The 23537-nt window shown below is 34.7% G+C and overlaps 1 long non-coding RNA gene across 1 annotated transcript in view; it reads left to right on the forward strand.

Moving 5' to 3' along the window:
- Positions 1 to 18638, forward strand: part of LOC105488647 (uncharacterized) — a 207888-nt gene extending 189250 nt beyond the window's left edge. Inside the window, exon 3 of the long non-coding RNA XR_011620499.1 lies at positions 18615 to 18638. This is a non-coding gene — a long non-coding RNA (uncharacterized lncRNA). The remainder of the gene's footprint in view (positions 1 to 18614) is intronic.
- The last annotated feature ends 4899 nt before the right edge of the window (positions 18639 to 23537 follow it).

Consider the following 23537-nt stretch of genomic DNA (forward strand, 5'->3'; position numbering starts at 1 on the left):
ATGAGCTACAGTAGGAATTATAAAAAGATTACTGGTTTGAGACCTTTGGTCCGCAGTAGACTTCAATAGCAAGTCCTGTTAGCCTTAGATCAATTCTGTAGTCCCTCTTCACTTCAGTTTTCTCACTTCCAGAAGAGAGATTCCAGTGCTAGTCTGTGATAAATGGTAGCAAGTCCTGCTACACCGATTCGGAAAATAGGTGTATGACGCAGCACGAAATAAAATATATAACCAGAAGTGGCTGGGCTATATATGATACTCTGTAAGCATTATCAAACTGGGTTATGGGACTGGAATGGCAAGAAGTTATAAGACTCAGATGGTAAGCCTGAGTTATGGGGAGGACATATCTGCCACCCCAAGCTGGAAATAAATGGGAAGAAGGAAAGCAGTGGCATGTATTTCTGGGCTCATGTGTTCAAGCAGACCTCTGTCTCCAAGTGGCCTGTTGAGATCACTGCATTTCAGAAGCATCCCTTCAGGAAACAAGGAAGCACAAAGGAACGGTCTTCACTTCCACCATCATATGTATTTGATCCTCTATGTATCTTTTCCATTGCATCCTAGATTAGGAAAAAAATAAAGTAAATGTAATTTAACCAAGTTATAGTATGCTTTATATATTAGACTTTCATATAATAAGTAACTTAATTTTTTTCTCTAATATCAGATGTACAGAGAAACCATGTCTATTTTTCAATTTAGTTGTTCTCAGCTGTAGTATTTGTTTTCAAGTTTAATTTTCTGTGACAGAAAGAAAAACACTGGAGCAAGAGAATGGCAATCTTCAGCACCATTTGCTAAATATTTTGAAGATAATTTTTATTAACAGTATAGTGTTAAATATAACTTGCAAAAATATAAAAATCTATTTCCTTTTTTGTAAGATGGGGAAACAACTCAAATTTCACTTTCTGTATAAAACTTCTTTGATTATTCCATCTTTTATTACTGCTTAGTATTTACTACTACCTTTTAAAATACATATTATATAGCACTGACATTTGGGTCACGTAAATTGAACTCTACTAATAACATTTGAAAACTATCAGATCTATTAATAGGCTAATCAATATTTTCAATACCAAAAACTAGAATGGCAAAACACACAAAAAGATTGCCTATTCAAAAACAATACAAATAAATGCAATAAGAAGGAAAGTAATATTCTGAAAATAAGTTAAAGTAACTGCAAATTTCAGGACCAGGAGATATAACCAAAATTGAATGTTTCAAAGATTACGATCACTACAGTTTGCCTTAAAAAAAGGAAAGCAATTATATGCTCCAGGCTAAATGTGAAGTGACAATATAATATGTGGTGCTATGGTTTAGATATCGTTTGTTAGGTCCTGCCAAGTCACATGTTAAAATTCGATCTCCACTTTTGGACATAGGACATGGTGGGAGGTGTTTGAATCATAGGGTGGATTCCTCATGAATAGCTTGGTACCATTCTCCTGGGATTAAGTGAATTAATCTCAGTCTTAGTTAGAATTAATGCCACTCATAGTAATTACCCTTCGTTTGGACAAGAACGGGTTGTTGAAGAGAACCTGGCACCTCCTCCTCTCTTTCTCGCTCTTGCCTTGTGATCTTCACTTGATGGCTCCCCTTCGCCTTCCACTGTGAGTGGAAGCAGCCAGAAGCAGACGGCAGTGTCATGTTTCTTGTGCAGCCTGCAGAACCATGAACCAAATGAACCCCTTTTCTTTATAATTACCCAGCCTCAGGAATTCCTTTACAGCAACACAAACAGACATGGGGCATGGCCATAAAACACAGAGAGTTAAAGATTCAAATTTAGGCTCGATTTCTTGACATATAATATCCAGGAAAAAAATAATGTGTATGTGGTTGTGTGTGTATGCATTTAAAAATTCTGTTTTTCAATTATTTTCTTTTTAATAAATCTGTATCATGCTTTTGCTTTTGCATTCTATTCCTGTGTACATCTCATTTAGGTAACACCACAGGGCTTTTGCAAATGTTACCGCCGCTAACTTTGTGCCCTTTTCCTTTCCCTCTTTGCTTCATTAAGCTTTTACTTCTCAGCTCCATCATCACTCCAGAGAAACCTTCCCTAAAACAGGTCAAATCCCCATATTTCAGTCTGCAGAAATGAACATACTGATGTACTTTTAAACATAATGAAAGTAACTAAAAAAAAAAAAGGGAAAAAAACTTTATTGAATGCATTATGTGAAATGGATTAACATAGACATTTAAATTCAGACTAAAATGATACAGATATAGCATGTTTTTTTGTTATCATATGTTATAAAAACAATAAAATTACCATATTCTTTTTAATTAATTTATAATAATGAAGCATAGTTAAAATAATAGATTTTTATAAGAATTATGATCAAATACATATTATTGTTTAACAATTGTGAGTGCACTCATTGTGCAGGTACCTAGCTTTTGAGACCATCTTTTATAGATCATAAACATTTTGATGTCATTTTATTAATTTTATTTGATGCCAAGATTAACTTTTTCTACAATAAACATTACAATATATAGAAAGTCTTTGTTGATTTTCAAGTGTATTTCTACCCCAGTTTAGAGACTACTGCTATGGTAAAATTTGTCAAAGATTGCATATTAAGTACATTTTATTTTTCATAATTACATTTGTTCATTCTCTATACTATAGTTAGGATTTTTTTAATGTGCATAGATAGGTTATATTTTCTATGGATACTATTTCAGGATAATAATATATTTGCTTTGTGTCTGGTATGGTTGAAAACCTCTAGCTTAAATTAATGTGGAACCTGGCTTAATTTGTAATGCTTAGCATGTATTGATTTCTCAGCTGACCTTAGGAACTGAGATCAGAGTTCTCATTCTTCTGATCATCAGATATGCTTTAAATGCAGCTACAGTGCTTTGGCATCTGTATTGTGGGAAAGGTTACATCACTTATCATGTATTGCTATTGTTATTCCTGACGTTGCCCAGGGTGTCAATATTTTCTTCTTGGTGGCAAATCAACTTAGGATGCTTTTCACATTTCCTTTTGTTCTACTTCCTATTGAATTGTATGCATTGTTTGTTATGATACCCTCATACATTAAAAAATAAGAAAAATGATGGCAGTGAAAGGAGGATAAAGTATGATTCTGGGTCAGGCAAGCTCAGAAAATTAGAACTGGGCAGTGGTGCCCGGTTTGTTTAAATTATTTCCTGCTTATTGCAGTCACTGTGTCCTTGAGTGAAAGGAATATGGTGAAGTTTGTCTGACAAAGTTCCTACCTTTTCAGGGGATATCAATTCACTTCCAATTCAGGAAAAAGAATATGGTTAATCAAAATTATGGTTTGCAATCCACTTACATGGTTGGACAATTAGTAGCAAATTCCTCTAGAATTTGGTTCATGGTGTTCTATTAATTAAGTTTAGAGGGCTGATGTCAAATTTGATATATCTGTGTTTATCTACAGAAGCATTTTTATAGAGGGTTGTGATAAACCATATGAGATATTATGTGTTGGTACTTGATGTGAATTGAAAATCACTTCTGCTATTAAGAGGACCAAAACCATTTTTGTTTTCCAAACTCTGTAAATTTGTGAATGTGCTTGATCATTTATAAATTTTCCTCTTTTAGTGAAGCTTTCATCTTGTTAAAATTATCTTCATTGTAACTTCAGCCCACTCTCATCCAGTTCTAATACTCTGAGGACAGATTTATAAAGTGGCAGACACATATTTCTATATACTAATTTCTTTTCACACCACTCTATTCTAATAAATATGAATTAAACTGTGTATCAAAACTAATACTTTCATCCTCTTAATATCTTCCAAATTATCCACTACCCTCATCATGTGTCTTCCAATCATTCCAAATGTTGAAAAAATAAACCAGCTTGATTACCTTCCTGTCTACATTGAATACCAAGTGCTCATTTGGATTTTTGTGTTTTACATTTTTAATCAATGTTCAAATATCTTAAAATAGCTGATGCAAACCCTGAGGCAGTAAATTCTGCCTATATCCTTACTTGGCATGTAAATTTAATATCATTTTACTTAGCTATATTAGGTGTCAGTTAGGTTATAAAATAATCATGTCTTTGTATTAAAATCAGCATTTGATATTTCTCAATGTATTTTCATAATATTTTACTTCATCAGTCTCACATGGAACTGCTGCCATATTCTTATGCCATCACATCTGGAATCCAAACTTATAAGGATAGAAGACATATTTTATGGGCTGGGCACAGTAGCTCACCCCTGTAGTCCTGCACTTTGGGAGGCCAGGGCGAGTGGATCACTTGAGGACTGGAGTTCGAGACCAGTTTGAGTAACATGGAGAAACCCCATATCTACTAAAAATACAAAAATTAGCCAGCTGTAGTGGTGTGCACCTGTAGTCAAAGCCTTTCAGTAGGCTGAGGCACAAGAATTGCTTGAACCCAGGATGCGGAGGTTATGGTGACCCCAGACAGTGCCACTGCACTTTAGCCTGGATGACAAAGCGAGACTCTGCCCCTCAAAAAATATATGTATATATTTACATATATATATATATGTATTAGTCATAGTAAACAATTTATAAGTGAAATTGCTGATGTTAAAAACATTGAAGGTGTCAGATGGATTTGAATTCATTTATTGAGCTTCAAATTATTATTATTTTCCCTTCTTTTGACTTTAAAGAACTCTTTCTCATAAAGTATTATATACACCTCTTGAAATTCCAGATACTACAGCACTCAATGTGCTTATTTTCCTAAACTCGAAATATTTTTTGTCATAGTTACACACTGAATTCATATGACATTTGTATTTGATTTTTAGATTAAAACAAAACCCAGGTCTTAAAAGGACATTTCAGTTATACTTAGCTTATATCATTTTTACTTTATGTATAATATAACTCTCATCTAATACTAAAGATTTTCAGCATTAGCAAATAGTCTCTTTAGTGTTTTCGTCTTCTGCATCACGATGAAAATATAAATATGAATATTAACATATTGATGACAATATTTGTTTGAGTATACTAAAAATTTTAGTTACATAAAATCCAAGAGTGAGCAAACCAGACTTTGATATGAGTCCTCATTCTCTGCTACACAGTTATTCTTAAAAATGGATAGACCACTAGCAAGACTAATAAAGAAGGAAAGAGGGAAGAATCAAATAGTTGCAATAAAAAATGATAAAGGGGATATCATCACCAATCCCACAGAAATACAAACTACCATCAGAGAATACTATAAATACCTCTATGCAAACAAACTGGAAAATCTAGAAGAAATGGATAAATTTCTGGACACATACACCCTCCCAAGACTAAACCACGAAGAAGTGAAATCCCTGAATAGACCAATAACAGGCTCTGAAATTGAGGCAATAATTAATAGTATACCAACCAAAACAGTCCAGGACCAGACAGATTCACAGTCGAATTCTACCAGAGGTACAAGGAGGAACTGGTACCATTCCTTCTGAAACTATCCCAATCAATAGAAAAAGAGGGAATTCCCCCCTAACTCATTTTATGAGGCCAGCATCATCCTAATACCAAAACCTGGCAGAGACACAACAGTAAAAGAGAATTTCAGACCAACATCCCTGATGAACATCGATGCAAAAATCCTTAATAAAATACTGGCAAACCGAATCCAGCAGCACATCAAAAAGCTTATCCACCATGATCAGGTGGACTTAATTCCTGGGATTCAAGGGTTGTTCAACATATGCAAATCGAGAAACGTAATCCAGCATACAAACAGAAACAAAGACAAAAACCACATGATTATCTCAATAGATGCAGAAAAGGCCTTTGACAAAATTCAACAGCCCTTCATGCTAAAAACTCTCAATAAATTATGTATTGATGGGATGTATCTCAAAATAATAAGAGCTATTTATGACAAACCCACAGCCAATATAATATTGAAAGGGCAAAAACTGGAAGCATTCCCTTTGAAAACTGGCATAAGACAAGGATGCCCTCTCTCACCACTCCTATTCAACATAGTGTTGGAAGTTCTGGCCAGGGGAATCAGGCAAGAGAAAGAAATAAAAAATATTCAACTAGGAAAAGAAGAAGTCAAATTGTCCCTGTTTGCAGATGACATGATTGTATATTTAGAAAACCCCATCGTCTCAGTCCCAAATCTCCTTAAGCTGATAAGCAACTTCAGCAGAGTCTCAAGATACAAAATCAATGTGCAAAAATCACAAGCATTCTTATACACCCATAACAGACAGAGAGCGAAATCATGAGTGAACTCCCATTCACAACTGCTTCAAAGAGAATAAAATACCTAGAAATCCAACTTACACGGGATGTGAAGGACCTCTTCAAGGAGAACTACAAACCACTGCTCAATGAAATAAAAGAGGACACAAACAAATGGAAGAACATACCATGCTCATGGATAGGAAGAATCAATATCATGAAAATGGCCATACTGCCCAAGGTAATTTATAGATTCAATGCCATGCCCATCAAACTACCAATGACTTTCTTAACAGAATTGGAAAAAACTACTTTAAAGTTCATATGGAACCAAAAAACAGACCACATTGCCAAGTCAATCCTAAGAAAAAGAACAAAGAGGCATCATACTACCTGACTTCAAACTATACTGCAAGGCTACAGTAACCAAAACAGCATGCTACTGGTACCAAAACAGAGGTATAGACCAATGGAACAGAACAGAGCCCTCAAAAATAATACCACACATCTACAACCATGTGATCTTTGACAAACCTGACAAAAACAAGAAATGGGGAAATGATTCCCTGTTTAATAAATAGTGCTGGGATAACTGGCTAGCCATATGTAGAAAGCTGAAACTGGATCCCTTCCTTACAACTTATACAAAAATTAACTCAAGATGGATTAAAGACTTAAATGTACACCTAAAACCATAAAAACTCTAGGAGAAAACCTAGGCAATACCATTCAGGACATAGGCATGAGCAAGGACTTCATTTCTAAAACACCAAAAGCAATGGCAACAAAGGCAAAATTGACAAATGGGATCTAATTAAACCAAAGAACTTCTGCACAGCAAAAGAAACTACCATCAGAGTGAACCAGCAATCTACAGAATGGGAGAAAATGTTTGCAATCTACTCATGTGACAAAGGGCGAATATCCAGAATCTACAAAGAACTCAAACAAATTTACAAGGAAAAAAGCAAACAACCCCATCAAAAAGTGGGTGAAGGACATGAACAGACACTTCTCAAAACAAGACATTTATGCAGCCAATAGACACATGAAAAAATGCTCATCATCACTGGCCATCAGAGAAATGCAAATCAAAACCACAATGAGATACCATCTCACACCAGTTAGCATGGCGATCTTTAAAAAGTCAGGAAACAACAGGTGCTGGAGAGGATGTGGAGAAATAGGAACACTTTTACACTGCTGGTGGGATGGTAAACTAGTTCAATCATTGTGGAAGACACTGTGGCAATTCCTCAAGGATCTAGGACTATAAATACCATTTGACCCAGCAATCCCATTACTGGGTATATACCCAAAGGATTATGAATCATGCTGCTATAAAGATACATGCACACATATGTTTCTTGAAGCACTATTCACAATAGCAAAGACTAGGAACCAACCAAAAGGTCCATCAATGATAGACTGGATTAAGAAAATATGGCACATACACACCATGGAATACTATGCAGCCACAAAAAAGGATGAGTTCATGTCCTTTGTAGGGACATGGATGAAGCTGGAAACCTTCATTCTCAGCAAGTTATTGCAAGGAAAAAAACCAAACACTGCATGTTCTCACTCATAGGTGGGAATTGAACAATGAGAACACTTGGACACAGGAAGGGGAACATCACATAATGGGGCCTGTCGTGGGGCAGGTTGAGGGAGGAGGGATAGCATTAGGAGATATACCTGATGTAAATGATGAGTTAATGGGTGCAGCACACCAACATGGCACATGTATACATATGTAACAAACCTTCACGTTGTGTACATGTACCCTAGAACTTAAAGTATAATAATAATAATAATAATAAGATGCCTTCTAATGACCCTGCAATTTCAGTTCCTCTTGTTGTTCTCTGGAGTTTATTTCATTCCCTTGGCTTCAATTTAATGCTCTGAAAGAGAGAAAAGAAAAACAGATGTATTTGGAATATTTAGTGTCAATATTGTTATGTGCTATAAATAGTGAGTCATGAAAAGAAAACTTAAGTGGTCTCTAAAAGACAGCATTTGAAATCTTGCCTTTAGCATCTACTGTTTTGTGGGTTGCAATGATGTTGGCATGAGATGGAACAGGACAGAACTAGAGGACATAGTGAAGCATTAGAACGTATATGAACTCAAATGCAGTTTCAGAGACTCAGCGTTGGATATGGGCATTATCTGTATTGCACAGTAATGTAGATGTGTCTCAATCTTGTTCTATTCCATTAGGATTCAAAGGGCCCAGGCATGTAAAATGTGTGTGACAGAGGGGAGTGGGAAGAGATAGTAGCAGTGATCATTGTTTATGTCCCTTGATTATTAGTTTAGCTTTTCTAAATTGTTTCAAGTTTAACGCTTATATTTTTGGATTACATCAGTATTGTCTAGCATCTTCAGTCCCATCAGGAAGAATGGCCCATGCAAGTGGTAGTGGAGGAGGGGCAAATTGTCAGAGAAGGGTCTGCTCTTCTCTGACAGGTACAAATTATTCATATCAATCTGAAGCTGGCCATGATAAAATGTAACTGACAATTTTATCTCTGTTGAAGTAAGAAGGCCAGTCTCTTAATCTGCACATTTGACAGTAGCTCATATATATATTTTTTAAACTCCTCAATATTCTAGTTTAAGACCCGTAGAATCATTTGCACCTTTAATTTTGGTTTTTAAGAAGAGTCAAAAAATTCTATGACTGAGTCACTTTTTTGGTGTAATAAATGGCTGTACTGCCTGAACTAAGTAATTTTAATGATTTTAAGGAATTTAATATGTGCACACACACATTATTGTCTCTGGATGTATATGTCACCAGCAAATTTTATTCTGGATGTTGTTAGTCCAAGTCACAATAGCAGACCAGCAGGAATGCAGAAACAAGCAAATGTGTGAAAAAAAGTGGCTTTCTACAGTTCAACTAGATAATATGTCTGCAATATCAGAAAACAGATTTCAAACTAAGAAAATATCTGAGTCTGTTGTACATATATACAGAAAGTGTAATTGTTTTTAAATTCTCTAGAACAGTAGCTTTAAAACATGCCCATATACTGTTTAACTATTATAAAAGAACATCAGCAAATACTCTGACCAAAAATATTTTCTTGATGTGACTGCATATGCCATCTTAAATACTTTTAATAACCATTTTATATGAAATAAACATATATTTGCTGCCCATGACCATATGCATGACTTTTTCTTTCCTGCCAGACTAATTGTGGTCATGTAACTTCAACCTCTGTTTGGGGAAGATGGTTATCTTTCTTTGGCTTAATCTGTCCTAATTACTTTGGTTTCTTTACCACCATCATTCAGAAAGAACTTAATTGCTTTCTTTGAGATGCCAGCCCTATTTGAAATCACCAATATGGTTTGTCACTGAGGGAGAAGCAGAGCATCTGTTACCGTATCATCACCTCTTCTTCTCTTGAAAAAGCAGCTGCAGCTATTTTTAGTAAGATTTCTCATTTCATGTTCAGGGTTATGGAGAGGTTGACGTCTTTTTATTTCTACGAGATAATCTACTTTAGGAAGGTGGGGTTTTTAAGAAGCTTTCCCAATATTCAAACCACGTTTTGCACTGTGTTCTCTGTTATGTAATCACCCAAGATTTCACTATAGCCTTCCATGAAGTGTTATGCAACTTTTATTGGCTATTTCTCAATGAATTGTACTGTCTTGTTTATGATAGACTGTGTCATTTGTAGCCCAAACTACCAACACATATATAAAAAACATTCTATTCTAGTATTTCATCTCAATTGTGACATTGTATTTCCTCCCTCCGGTAAGTCATGAGCTAGAAGAGTTTGTCCTATTTTCTGTATATATATAAGTGTTCATCATAAAAAGGTGTAGGCTTAGATAATGAATTCTGATTCTCTAAATAAATAAACAGACTTTGTGAAGGAAGATTTGTTACCAGCAAAATCTCCTTAGTCACTTTACACATGTATAAAATACTTTCCTTTGTATTCTCTTTTCGATAGAACAATTGAATAAAATAAACAACAAACCTTATGAAAGCATAGGTGATGCCTTTTCATACCAAATGGCTTATCCATGAAAGAATATTCATTGACAAATTCTATTAGGAGACCCTGGAGGCTTCTGCCCCGAACTACATTGGGGCAGTAACATTGATCTTTGGTTAGACACTAAATCTCTTTTACCTACTTTACCACCATAAAAATAAGACTATTAGTTGCAATTGTTTGAGGCAAATAAAGAGATTTAAAATAGTTTTGCCTCCTTTGACTTCCTCAGTGTTAACTGAGGACACAAGTACTATACTTGCAACAGCAAATCGACTAACATGATTGTACACACCCACAACTGAGACTGGAAAATTTTCTCCTTCACTCACCTCACAAGGGACAAGCAGAAGTTTCAAGACAGATTCAGATGATAAAAGCAATACTCTTGACCAGGCACGGTGGCTCACGCCTGTAATCCCAGCACTTTGGGAGGTCGAGGCGGGCAGATCACGAGGTCAGGAGATCGAGACCATCCTGGCTAACATAGTGAAACTCCGTCTCTACTAAAAACACAAAAACTTAGCCAGGTGTGGTGGTGGGAACCTGTAGTCCCAGCTACTCTGGAGACTGAGGCAGGAGAATGGTGTGAACCTGGGAGGCGGAGCTTGCAGTAAGCTGAGATCGCGCCACTGTACTCCAGCCTGGGCAACAGAGCAAGACTCCGTCTCGAAGCAAACAAACAAACCAAAAAAAAAAAAAAAAAATTAACCCGGCGTGGTGATGCATCCCTGTAATCCCAGCTACTTAGGAGGCTGAGGCAGGAGAATCACTCGAACTCAGGGGTGGAGGTTGCAGTGAGCTGATACCACGCCATTGCACTCCAGCCTGGGCGACAGAGCAAGACTCTGCCTCAAAAAAAAAAAAAAAAAGGCAATACTCTCAGGCCCCTTATTGACAATAGGACTTTTTTTTCTTTCTTTTTTGCATCTCATTTGTAGAAAACTAATTGCATCCAATCATGTTTCTATTCCTTTACCACTGAATTCAAGCCTTAGGTCTCCAGCATAGATGACCCTTTTTAAAAAAATCAATTTAACTGATAAAATTTGGGTTGTCATGTATGAACACTCAACCTTTTATCACCAAACCTTTGTAAACCATTAATTCTCTTTTCTGGGACAGAAATCTTAGACCTCTTTCTCTTTTTGTTGTATACAAAATGTTTTCAAAAGTGAGGCATGTATTTGCTGTCTCTGCTTTTAGTCCTCAATCCAATCTAACTTCTACTGGATCTGCTTATCACAGAAGTCACCTGTCACCTCTCTAATTCTAAATCATTGTACCTTTATTTATCAAACACTTCCACGGATTTACTAAGTACAGGTTACTGTTCCAAGAGCTTTATAAATATTACTTAATAATAAATAGGTAGAAAGAAAATGATGATGGGTGCAGCACAGCAACATGGCACAAGTATACATATGTAACAAACCTGCACGTTATGCACATGTACCCTACAACTTAAAGTATAATAATAATAAATAAATTTAAAAAAAAGAGAAAACAAAAGTAAGGGGAAATAAAAAAAAAGAAATATTAAAGTAAATGGAAAAAGATACATGCATACCATCTTTATGATGTCATAAGACTTTTTTGTTTTGTTTTTAACTCATTTAACCAGTGTTATTAAACATATGTTTTGAGTGTCATATTTGTTATATATTTTATATAGCAGAAATCATAGAATACAAACAAACAAAAATGTTTTACTCATTTCCACTTAAAAAAAAAAAAGAAAGAAAATGAGGTCTGTGTATCATTCACAAACATTTTTTGTCTGTTTCTAAAGTTCTCTGCTGCATTTGGCAATGTTGTATATTATACCTTTGTAAAATTTATCCTCTCTTGATTGCCATGATGAAACTCTCTCTAGAATTTTATTTACTCAGCCTTCCTCCTCTTTTTGGGCTTCTTTTCAAACCTTGATACCTTATTTTTCTACTCTTTTTTCTTTACATGCTTTACATTTGGTGATCCAAACACGTTCAGGGCTGCAATGCATCTCAACTCTGATTTTCTTTCATGCCTTCAATTTCACATTTTTCTTTGCTTATTGAATATCTCCATTAGTTCACAGTCCCCCAAAGCTAAGATTTATAAAATGAAAGAGTACTACAAAACAGATCTCCCTCAAACTTCCCCATTTGCAGTAAGTGTGTCACCATGAATCTCATTGCAAAAGACAGAATGGGAGTCTCCTGAAGTAGTCCACGGATATTTTGAATCTGTATCTTTAATATCTTTAAAACTTGGACCAAACTTTTCAACAATGTATACCATATAGCTGTTTGTTCATTTGTCCAGTAATTTTGAGAGAAAAATTAATAAAAGATAAATGTTTACTTGGTGTAATTTAAAGAACTTGAATGTCTTTCCAAAACTATTTTTAATGTTTGAAAACTGTACATTACTCTCTTCCATGTAGATTTAGATGTAGAGCCTATTCAATAAATAACAGTATTTTATCAATAAATAATATCGTTTCTGTATTAAATAGTTGAAGGCTTATAATCACAGGAACAAATAAGAAGACTAAAACTCAAGCTAAAATGGGAATCTATTCATATTGTACAATGGTCATTTTAATTATATCTCCATTTAATTAAATAATCTAAAATACGAATGATTTTTATATCATTATTTATGCAGCATTTTACAATGCAGATCATAAAAACAGCTATTAAATTTAAAACAATATTAAGCTAAATAATTTAGGAAGTTGAAAATGCTTTTAGGGTAATCGTCACAAAAATCATTAAACACATTCTTCAAGAGAGATATAAGCAGAATGTGTATCATGACCGTGTTCTGATTGACTTAAAACATTAACATTTTTTTTTACCAGAAATCAGTTTCTCGATCAAGTGAATTAGATACAGAAATTTTCTTACAAAAAATGTGTTTGTTGTCAACATAATATAAAGAACCATATAGGAAGTCTTTGTAATATCTCCTCAAAGAACATTATGGATTTTTTTAATGACTAAAAACATAAAAAGCCAGATTTATGAGACATGGACACAACTAGGGGTGAAGTGAAATGGAGTAGGTTTCTTTAAAAACCAAACATCTTATTTTATAAACATAGTACTTTATCATACTTAAATTTTTAAACTTTATAGAAGAGCGTAAGGAAAATGTTAAAAGGTTCTTCCCTACATCTATTGTCATTATTAATTCATAGAGGAAATCAGTTTCTGGATTTAATATTTATGTTTAAATTTGTAATCATTAACTTGGTTAACTTTATTATTTGAACACATTTAGGATTATACTAAACACTCTGTTCTACAATAAGTATGAATGATAAAAGTCTTCTCTGGCTAACTGCACATAAATTGCCGTTCATATTTTTAGGGTTATATGTTATTTCATCTTATGGTTATCCCATATTTTATTTAGCAATCTTGTATTAATAGATATTTATTCCGTTTCAGTTATATTTTCATTCTATTGCTATGAATCCTGCAAAGAATTTACATATGTATACTTTCCACCATTTGTTATAAACCTATAACATACATTCTGAGAAAGTATAAATTAACCCATTCACATAGTTCTTCTCCAATAATTTCCTACATTTATTTATTTATTTATTTATTTATTTATTTATTTATTTATTTATTTTAAGATGGAGTCTCACTCTGTCATCAGGCGGGAGTGCATTGGCATGATCTCAGCCCACTGCAACCTCCACCTCCCAGTTTCAAACCATTCTCCCCTCCCGAGTAGCTGGGACTACAGGCATGCGCCACCACACCCAGCTACTTTTTGTATTTTTAGTAGAGATGAGGTTTCACTATGTTGGCCAAAATAGTCTCCACCTCTTGACCTCGTGATCTGCCTGCCACGGCCTCTTAAAGTGCTGTGATTACAGACGTGAGCCACTAGGCCTGGCCCCTACATTTAATTTTATCTATTCAAATTATTTCTAGGCTCCTAAATTAGTGAGAGTTCCTCATAAATAAATTTATGACAAATACAAAGAATTCCCTATAAGAAATACTTGTGTTTAATACTTGTTCTACTTGTCAACATTTTTTATTATTCTGGGAAATAAAGTGCAGTACATATTATTCTCAGGCTCACATGCAAAGAATTTGGTGTTAATCCAAGTCTGAATAAATATAAAAACATCTGTTTTCTTTTAATAGATGCTGAATTTATTCCAGAAATCTTTCTCATTTAATCACCTGAGAGACTATGTTAAGGATCTTTATTAAAAATATAGCTATATTTTCTGGCACAACTGCATATAGGTCAAGTGTGATGGCTGGTGCACCCCTTTTGTGATGTCATTTTAATGCTGGAGTTTATGTTTTTGAATAACAACATAGTGACAAAGTTTATAGAAGGGTATGTGGAAGTGCCTTTTCCATTTTTTTCCTTTCTGACCGGACCTGGTTCTTTTAGACTACATGAATGACAATTAGAAATCTTCAAAGGAATTAAGTTTATATTCATATGCCAACCTAAAAAGTGGCGAAAAAACAAAGCTTAAGATGGCACCATCCCTTCTCATCCCTTCTTTTTCATATCAATTAAAGAACAACATGGAGTTTTCTTTTTCTGTGCCAGTCATTTATCCCTGTCCATTCTGCGCTTATCCGCATTCTTTTACACGGCTACTGAATTCTGATGAGGATGCAATGTCCACTCCAATCTGTTCAGCCTTCAGGTAATTACTTTGTGTACTTAAACTCTCATTCTGTTGAAATAAGATAAATAAAATGCCAGGATGCACAGTGGCCATTTGAGCAGCAACCAGAGGTAATTGTCAGTCTTAACCTTTGCCAACCCAGTTGATGTTGTTTGATAATGTAGTTGTCAAGGACATTTCTCCAAAGGCATTCTGGCCGGGATAGGCATTGTGTTTTTAAGGATGTGAGTTCTGACATTACAATACCTTTTTTATAATTAATTCTGAATTATACAGAGTCCCAGTTGGAGAGTTCTGAATAAGATACAATAGACAATAAACATTTTAGATCAGATAGAAATTACTAAAGTAGTAGTGATATCAAAGAGCAACTTAATATAAGTGTGCTGCAATAAAATAATTAAAAGTAGCAGTAAATGAAATATTAAGAAAATAGGTGGCCAAGTTGAAAGAATGAGATTACAGAAAGAATTAATTACTTATTTTGATTAACCAACAAGCTTGGTAGGCACACACACAGAGCCTCACCTATACACATGGTTTTCTTTTTATTTTTTTTTCATCTGCTAGTAAGGCAGTGCAGAAAATAAGTTATTTTAAACTGCTTTTCTGTAAAATAAAATGTGGAGGTGATCTAGACAACTTTCTAAAAAACAAAAATTAAATACGACTGTGGATTCACCTAATGCTGCCTTCATTCTATATTGTGTAATTCAAAGCCCAGGCAATTAATCAACCTTGTGCCGTAATGAGATCAGTTTCCTTCATCTTGCAAAGAGAACATCAATACTGCACACTCCCATGCTGTTTAATGTGTCTGTCTGCTGCTTACACTGGTCACCCACTGAAAATGGGCTTATAATAGAACTCAGTATATTTATAAAGTAATGTACAAGTATATTTACATGTATATCTCATTTAATTGATAATCCAGCAATCTCTGAAATAATTTATGTTAAAAATGAAGATATTGAGTACATAAGTCAGATGTTCCAGGCATGATATTTGTAAGTCTCAGGACCAGACATACACTAGAGATTCTCTCTTCACAGATAACTTTGCCCCTGCCACAGGACCTGCACACATGCGTAGCCAACACTCTAGCATGCAATCCTTTCAACAATTGAAAAATAATACATAAATGACTATTGTTCTTAGTGTAAATATGCTACCAGGATCTTCTTCCTTTTCTACCTCTCCCAGGGCTGTGTTCCCACTCTGTAACTGAAGACTATGTAAATAACTTGGCTAGGTTTCAAAGTTTGACACAGGTAAACTATAGATGATTTCTAATAATGTATCATCCAGAACCACCTCTATGAAGAACCTTTTAATATTCTTATGGTGACCCTGTCTTTGTAGAAAGTCAAATACAATTAAAACTTACAAACGAGCAAGTCTTGATTCAATTTTCATAATAGTGCCCTTGAGAAAGTTATCCTGCTTCTTTCGCTTTCTAAAAATGCCGAAGAAAGCATACTATTTCAGTTCAGTTCTCCCCATTGGATTCCCATTTTGACTTCCTATTTTATCAATGGTAACATTATTCTCCCATTTTACTAGTCTCAAAACTTAATAATCTTGAACTTTAATATCTCACTCTCCTACACAACATGGTAAGAGACCATGACTCACCATTACCTACTGAAAAAATCCAAATACTTAGTCTCTTACTACTTTTATGATCCTGGGCAAGTCAAACTCTGGGATTCAATATTATCCATTATAAGATGGGAATAATAAAAGCCCCATCTCATATGACTCTTGTAATTATAAAATGCATTATTATTTCTGATATATACAGTCTTTCAAAGAGTGTCTGGTATATATTAAGCAGCACATAAGATTTAGCAATCTTAGCTAAGTGCACAAAACCGTCTGCAAACTTTATTTCTAAATTCTACCCATTTCCAGCCACTGCATTCACCATTTCCCAGTTGCCAAACTGATGTTGTCCATATTTTCTAAATCATGTCATCACAAATTTGTTGCCACATTTTTCCCTAAAACTATGTTATTTATGATGTACTTTTCTATACTTTGGAATGATGGAAATTTTAGGTCTTAGTAATCAGACGCTTAACAACACAGTTCAAATTTTTTACCTTTGCAAAAGTATTTTTTGGCCTTTTATTACAGGGTTACAGGATAATCACTCCAGATGTGAATTTATAGGACTTACGTAACTTATACAGTTTTTATAAATATTTTATAAATACATCAGGGTAAAATGATACAAAGAGCTTGGTCCAGTGACTGGTAAACAGTAAGAATTCAATAAATGTCAAATGCCATATATAAATAATATATAAATATGATGTATAGTATTATTATTTTTAAATTATTTACATCACCACCTTGCCTACAATGTATTGTTTTTTGACAAATTCTCTTTTTCTGCATTGCCTTTTAAAAATATAAGAATACATATCTTTTATACCCATGTTTATATTGTTTACCCAGTTCAACTGTACATTATTTTTATTAGATGGATTAATAGTATTGAATCTTCATAATTCAGCAAATAGATGCCAAATTATGATAAAATGCCATAATGGCACATATCCCCTCAGAATTTACTTTAAAATATCATATATTTTATGTCCTAGATATAATAACGTGTAGTTTCAAAATGGATATTACAACTACAGAATTTTGTAAGAGATGCTTTTTCAGAGAAAATGAACAGCCTTTGGATCCCTAAGACAAAGATGAAAGAATTATCATTCAAAGCGTATCAGCCGTGTGTTCATTATACCCTGTCAATGACTTGCAACAACGATGTGATTAGAGTGGCAGTGGTTGGAATGTGACCAGGCTTATTCTGGTGGCATCGGAACCATGAATTCTTGGCTAATGATATGCTTGGCCTCGTTCCTCTTTTCAATCAGATCAGTTGGATGAAACAGAACATTGAGGCTGAGTTTTAAATGATCAATAAAAGATTTAGAGGGGAAAATATCAAAGGAGGCCATGACTACCTGAATGTAAGTGTGTGTGGGATGTGAGAAGCATGTCTGTGTATGCTTCTTCTCCAACTCTTAGATTTGAATAGACATATACAAGATCCTCACATAACCCTTTTTAAATATCACACATATGAGAATCCCAAAATTGGTAAAATCTCTCTAACTCTTTTTTATCCTTGATTTGAAAAAATTTCATAGAAGGATCTTTAGATGAAGGACTATATTTTTGAAGCCTTTTCACTCCCATAAATACTGGCCAATGACCATGGGCCCAGCTCTCATTGACATGCATGACCACTTATTGGCCACATACCTTCATTTATTCAACAGTTTTAATTACAAAAACCATTAAGAGAGAGCTGGGTTATACCGCAACCAACAAATACATTCATGAATTTTTTTTTTACTATTGTCTTTAATGCATAAGGACGACATTTGTTAAGTTTTAATATTTGAACTCTCTCTCAGAGTAAAAATACTAAGTCAGCATTGGTTTGTTATGATTCATTTATGTCATTTTCTTTCTTCAGATTACTGGTAAATATCCAGTAATCTTATCTTTCATAGTGCCTCTTTCCACATGTAAAGGGAAGATACATATTCTTAGCTATTAAACAATAATAGCCTTCATATGCATTTGTTTTCTAGCCACTCTGTCCAGAATACACATGAAATAATTTATGTTACATGTAAATTATAAATGGATCTGTAAAATTTAATATATGTTTTATATTTTCCAGAATCAGTGGTGATATAATAAAAATATTGGCAACAAAGAATGCTGTACGGAAATGTCAGGTGTGTATTAAGAACACTTACTTATGCTGTGTAAAATATAGCTTAAATCCTCTATCAAAGTTAGAGATAAAAGAAGAGAAAGAGACAGGAAGAAAGCCCTCATGAATGAAATTAAAGATAAGGCAAATACAATTACCTCTAGGTTATTCGAAGTGATAAAGAAAAGTGGAGGCATAAATACATTTTAAGAGTAAATAATAAAAAAAACTTTTCTAATCATTTTTATTTGTATTCAAAATAAAGGATTTTTTTTACATACATACATTTACAATTACATGTTGCCCAGCCATATTAAATTGATATATGAATTGCTTATAGTAACCTATAATTATTTTGGTTAATAAAAATTAATATAAATATGATACATATTAAACTATCTATAGCCAACTTAGCTTTGACTACACTGTTCAAAGTTCAGAAGAAAGTAAAAGTTTTGAAGTACATGGGAGAATACGGTATTTTTTTAATTTTTTTTTTTTAATACTTTAAGTTCTAGCATACATGTGCACAACGTGCAGGTTTGTTACATATGTATACATGTGCCATGTTGGTGTGCTGCATCCATCAACACATCAGCACCCATCAACTCGTCATTTACATTAGGTATAACTCCCAATGCCATCCCTTCCCCCTTCCCCCCATAATAGGCCCCGGTATGTGATGTTCCCTTTCCCGTGTCCTAGTGATCTCATTGATCAATTCCCACCTATGAATGAGAACATGCGGTGTTTGGTTTTCTGTTCTTGCGACAGTTTGCTGAGAATGATGGTTTCCAGCTGCATCTGTGTCCCTACAAAGGACATGAACTCATCCTTTTTTATGGCTGCATAGTATTCCATGGTGTATATGTGCCACATTTTCTTAATCCAGTCTGTCACTGATGGACATTTGGGTTGATTCCAAGTCTTTGCTATTGTGGAGAATACAATATTTTATGAAGTACATATGGCAACAATAAGGTATTCTATATATTTGAAATTAAAGTCATCTAAGTATGTAATTTGAGGGAATGAAAAGAATGAGTTTAATATCTCTAGAAGTGGATGGGTGTGGTAGTTCACTCCTGTAATCCCAGCATTTTGGGAGGCCAAGGCAGGTGATCACTTGAGGTCAGTAGTTCAAGACCCTGGCCAACATGATAAGACTCCATCTCTGCTAAAAATGCAAAAAATTAGCCGGACATGGTGGCGTGCACCTGTAATCCCAGCTACTTGGGAAGCTGAGGTGGGAGAACTGCTTGGCAGAGGCAGAGGTTGCAGTGAACCAAGATAGCGCCACTGCACTCCAGCCTGGGAAACAGAGTGAGACTCCTTCTCAAAAATAATGATACTAATGGTAATCTCCAGAAGTAATATTTTCCATTAAATTATATATTAACCTCAGAAACGGAGCAGGTCAAAACTCCTGTGCTGATCAGTGGTGAGATCATGCCTGTGAATAGCCAATGCACTCCAGTCTGGGCAACACAGAGAGACTCCGTTGCAAAAAAAAAAAAAAAAGTAATATATTAATGGGTATCTGAGTGAACATACTATTCCTTTAAGTGACCAGGGTTTACCCCTTAATAAGTCTAAGTCAGCATGAAGCCTGAAAAAGGGAGACCTAAATTCATCACTAAGTTTCCAACCCTGTCCAAGAGCAAATTTGGTATTCTTAATTGCTGCATTCTAAACCACAACAGGTCATTAAAAGATGACAGCATTAGATTTTATGATCATCTACTTAACTTCACTTTCTCTGAATACATATCACTGAAGACCAAGTTAGAATAAAATTTGGCTTCTCTATATCAAGAGATTGCAAAAACAGTAATCAATCTTGGGCATAGAATGCACCCTTAAAACAAGGTATTACCGTATTTTACTGGAATTGGTTGTTTATGAGGGTATCTCCCTGCTAAACTCTTAAGTGTCTGAAGTGTAGACTATTTTACTGTTCTCACTGTATCCTCTCAAACTAGTAGGGGCCATGGTAACAAGCATCACGTCATACGTGCTTGTTGAATTAATCCCTTAATTTCTTGTTTCCTTTTCAGAATTAAAATATTTCATTTGTTGCATGCACTACAACGTTCTTATTCAGTATAAATCAATCAAGTCCCAATTGTAATTTTTTTACATCATCAGAATTATATTTCCAAGGCTTAAGATCTCCATATGATTTTCTATAGTATGTCACCTTTTACTTTACCTCACCTTCTTTTTTTAATTAAGAGCATATTTAACCACAATCTACTCACAGAAAGTGCTCGCCTAACAGTTATTTAATGTTGAGGCTTGTATATTCTTAAAACTGGAACTTGGCATGGGCACAGTATGAGCAGATGTTTATTAGAGTTCCAGAATAGGATAGACACTTAAAGATATTGAGTGATTCAGTGCACTGGTTCTGCAAGCTGCTGTCAAAAAAGCTAAAAGGCTCTATGGCCTTTCTGTGTATTGCTGTTTTCAGCAATAAAATTTGCATTTTAATCTGCAGAGATGTTCGTATCTTTCCGCCAGCTAGTATCAGCATCCTGTCCAGAATCATCAAACTAGAAGCAGGATGGCCTTGACAAGTATTTTCATTTCACTTAACAAATATTTCTTCCATCACTGAAAAGTTAACGCCTCCATAAGCAGAACTTATATTACTTTGGAGGGGTCTAAAACTTCATTTAAACAAACAAAAGTGATTTCACAAGGAATTATATTGCCATGACAAATCAACAGCTTGAATAAGGGAATAGTCATAGGAGTTTCCGTAGCATCTGGAGTGCATAGAATTCAAAGTGCTCAAAGGGGAAAACATTGTCCTTAGTTATGCTTGCTCACTTTAGTGGAAATTACACATGCATATCAGAGTAGAAGCAGTTCCTGTTCAACTTACTGAAAATTCTAATTAGAGAGATCCATACAGTGCTCATCCAATTATACTTACCGACTTGCTGAGACCACTTATATAAGCAGGAATATAAATTAACATGGGTTGCCCAAAAATATATACAAAAATATATCACAGGATTAAATTTAGAAGAAAGACCAGCTATTAAGTCAGTAATACTTTCAGTTTCTAGAGGACTATTTAAAAAAGAGGTAAAAAGAAGAACAAATTAGGTTATGTTCTTTACTTTCTCAAGCCATTTAATGAATGCTTTTCCAATAGTATTCCCAAAGATGCTTGGCAAAACATCCCCAAGGAAACTCTTCTAAATCCTAAAAATTTTCAACAATTTTTGAAGGTTTCATTTTACTTTCTAATAGAGAAAAAAATAAGGATGAATTGCACAAAATTTGTGCAAAACTTGAAACTTACAGTGCAGTGTAGTATTATATGAATAAAATATGATCCCGTTAGTCCTCTTATCACAGGCCTTTTTGTTTCTTTTTCTGCAGTTCTGAAATTCTTTATCTATTTCTGACTTTCCCTCCTCTCATTCTGTGATAGTACATGCTTATTACCCTAGACTGCAGCAGAGGCAAGATATCACTATTTCAGAGCCCAAATCTGAAGATAGTACAGGGGTAATTGGTTATTAATATTTTTTGCTATGCCTACAATTATCTCCATAACAGTTATCCATAAAGTTAGTATTGTACCAGTTAGTCGGAAAGCAAAACAGGATGATTGTTTGCCATTCCGGCTTTGGCTGCATTTCTCCACCTTGCAGCTCCAAATCATCGACAGAAGGTATCACCCTTATGTTATCCCAGGGAGCCTCACTTCTCTCTGCTTGCTTGATAGTACCTAGTCAGGCTGGTAAAAAGGAAGCAAAAGCTAATGATTTGCCCTGTTATGATTTATATAAATGCTCCATTTTCCACACTTTAATTTTTTATATGCTTTTATGAATCAATTGATGAGATATATTTATTTATGTGCTATATGAAATAAAGCCCTTGAAGCTAGAATCACAAATTTATTCATTGTTGTTTACCTTACAAAACTTAACTCATAGCCTGTATAGGCAGGAAATGCTCACTGAATTTTCACTGAGTTAAAGAAAACATGAGTTACTTAAAGTTACTACTTTCTTATGACTAGAAATATTTATGTTTTACATTGTACATACTTTTCTCTTTTAAATATTACGGGTTTTGACATTCATGAATGTCTTGGGATCAAGACAGGAATAGCATTTTGGTACTCTTTCTATAGAACAATGATTTTCAAACCATATCGTTTTAATGTGGAACTAATTACCCAGAAGACAACACATTATATTCAAGGAGTGTCTATATTTGTTTCCATTAACAGTTCTCCAGCACTTGAAGATGTTAGTATTATAAGTCATGTTTTGAATATTCTTGCACGGAATCGTCTGTCTATAGGATTTGTAGTGGCTGCTAGTTCATAGAATGTTGCCCATTGATTAATAATCAATTCGGAACCTTACTTGGACCTTATTTTTCTATTAAGTAATGCTGTCTCTCATGCTTTTGTTTGACTCGTATTTTCTCAAAGCCTCACTTAAAATATAAATCCTCATTATTAAAACTACTGCCAGGTTGTGACTCTCACCATCAATTTTTGTAAACAAGCCAGAGCTTGGCTGTCTTGTTGACATAAGGATTTCATCTGTTTTAATATCTCATACTTGTGGTCACACTACCTCATCTTTTCACACAGACAACTCTTTTTTTTTTTTTTTTTTTTTTGAGACAGAGTCTCGCTCTATCGCCTGGGCTGGAGCACAGTAGCCGGATCTCAGCTCACTGCAAGCTCCGCCTCCCGGGTTTACGCCATTCTCCTGTCTCAGCCTCCCGAGTAGCTGGGACTACAGGCGCCCGCCACCTCGCCCAGCTAGTTTTTTGTATTTTTTAGTAGAGACGGGGTTTCACCGTGTACAGACAACTCTTGAATGTGCCACTGTTATCACTTCTCTA

Source organism: Macaca nemestrina, chromosome 3 (assembly GCF_043159975.1).
Source record: "Macaca nemestrina isolate mMacNem1 chromosome 3, mMacNem.hap1, whole genome shotgun sequence".
Taxonomy (NCBI): Eukaryota; Metazoa; Chordata; class Mammalia; order Primates; family Cercopithecidae; genus Macaca; species Macaca nemestrina.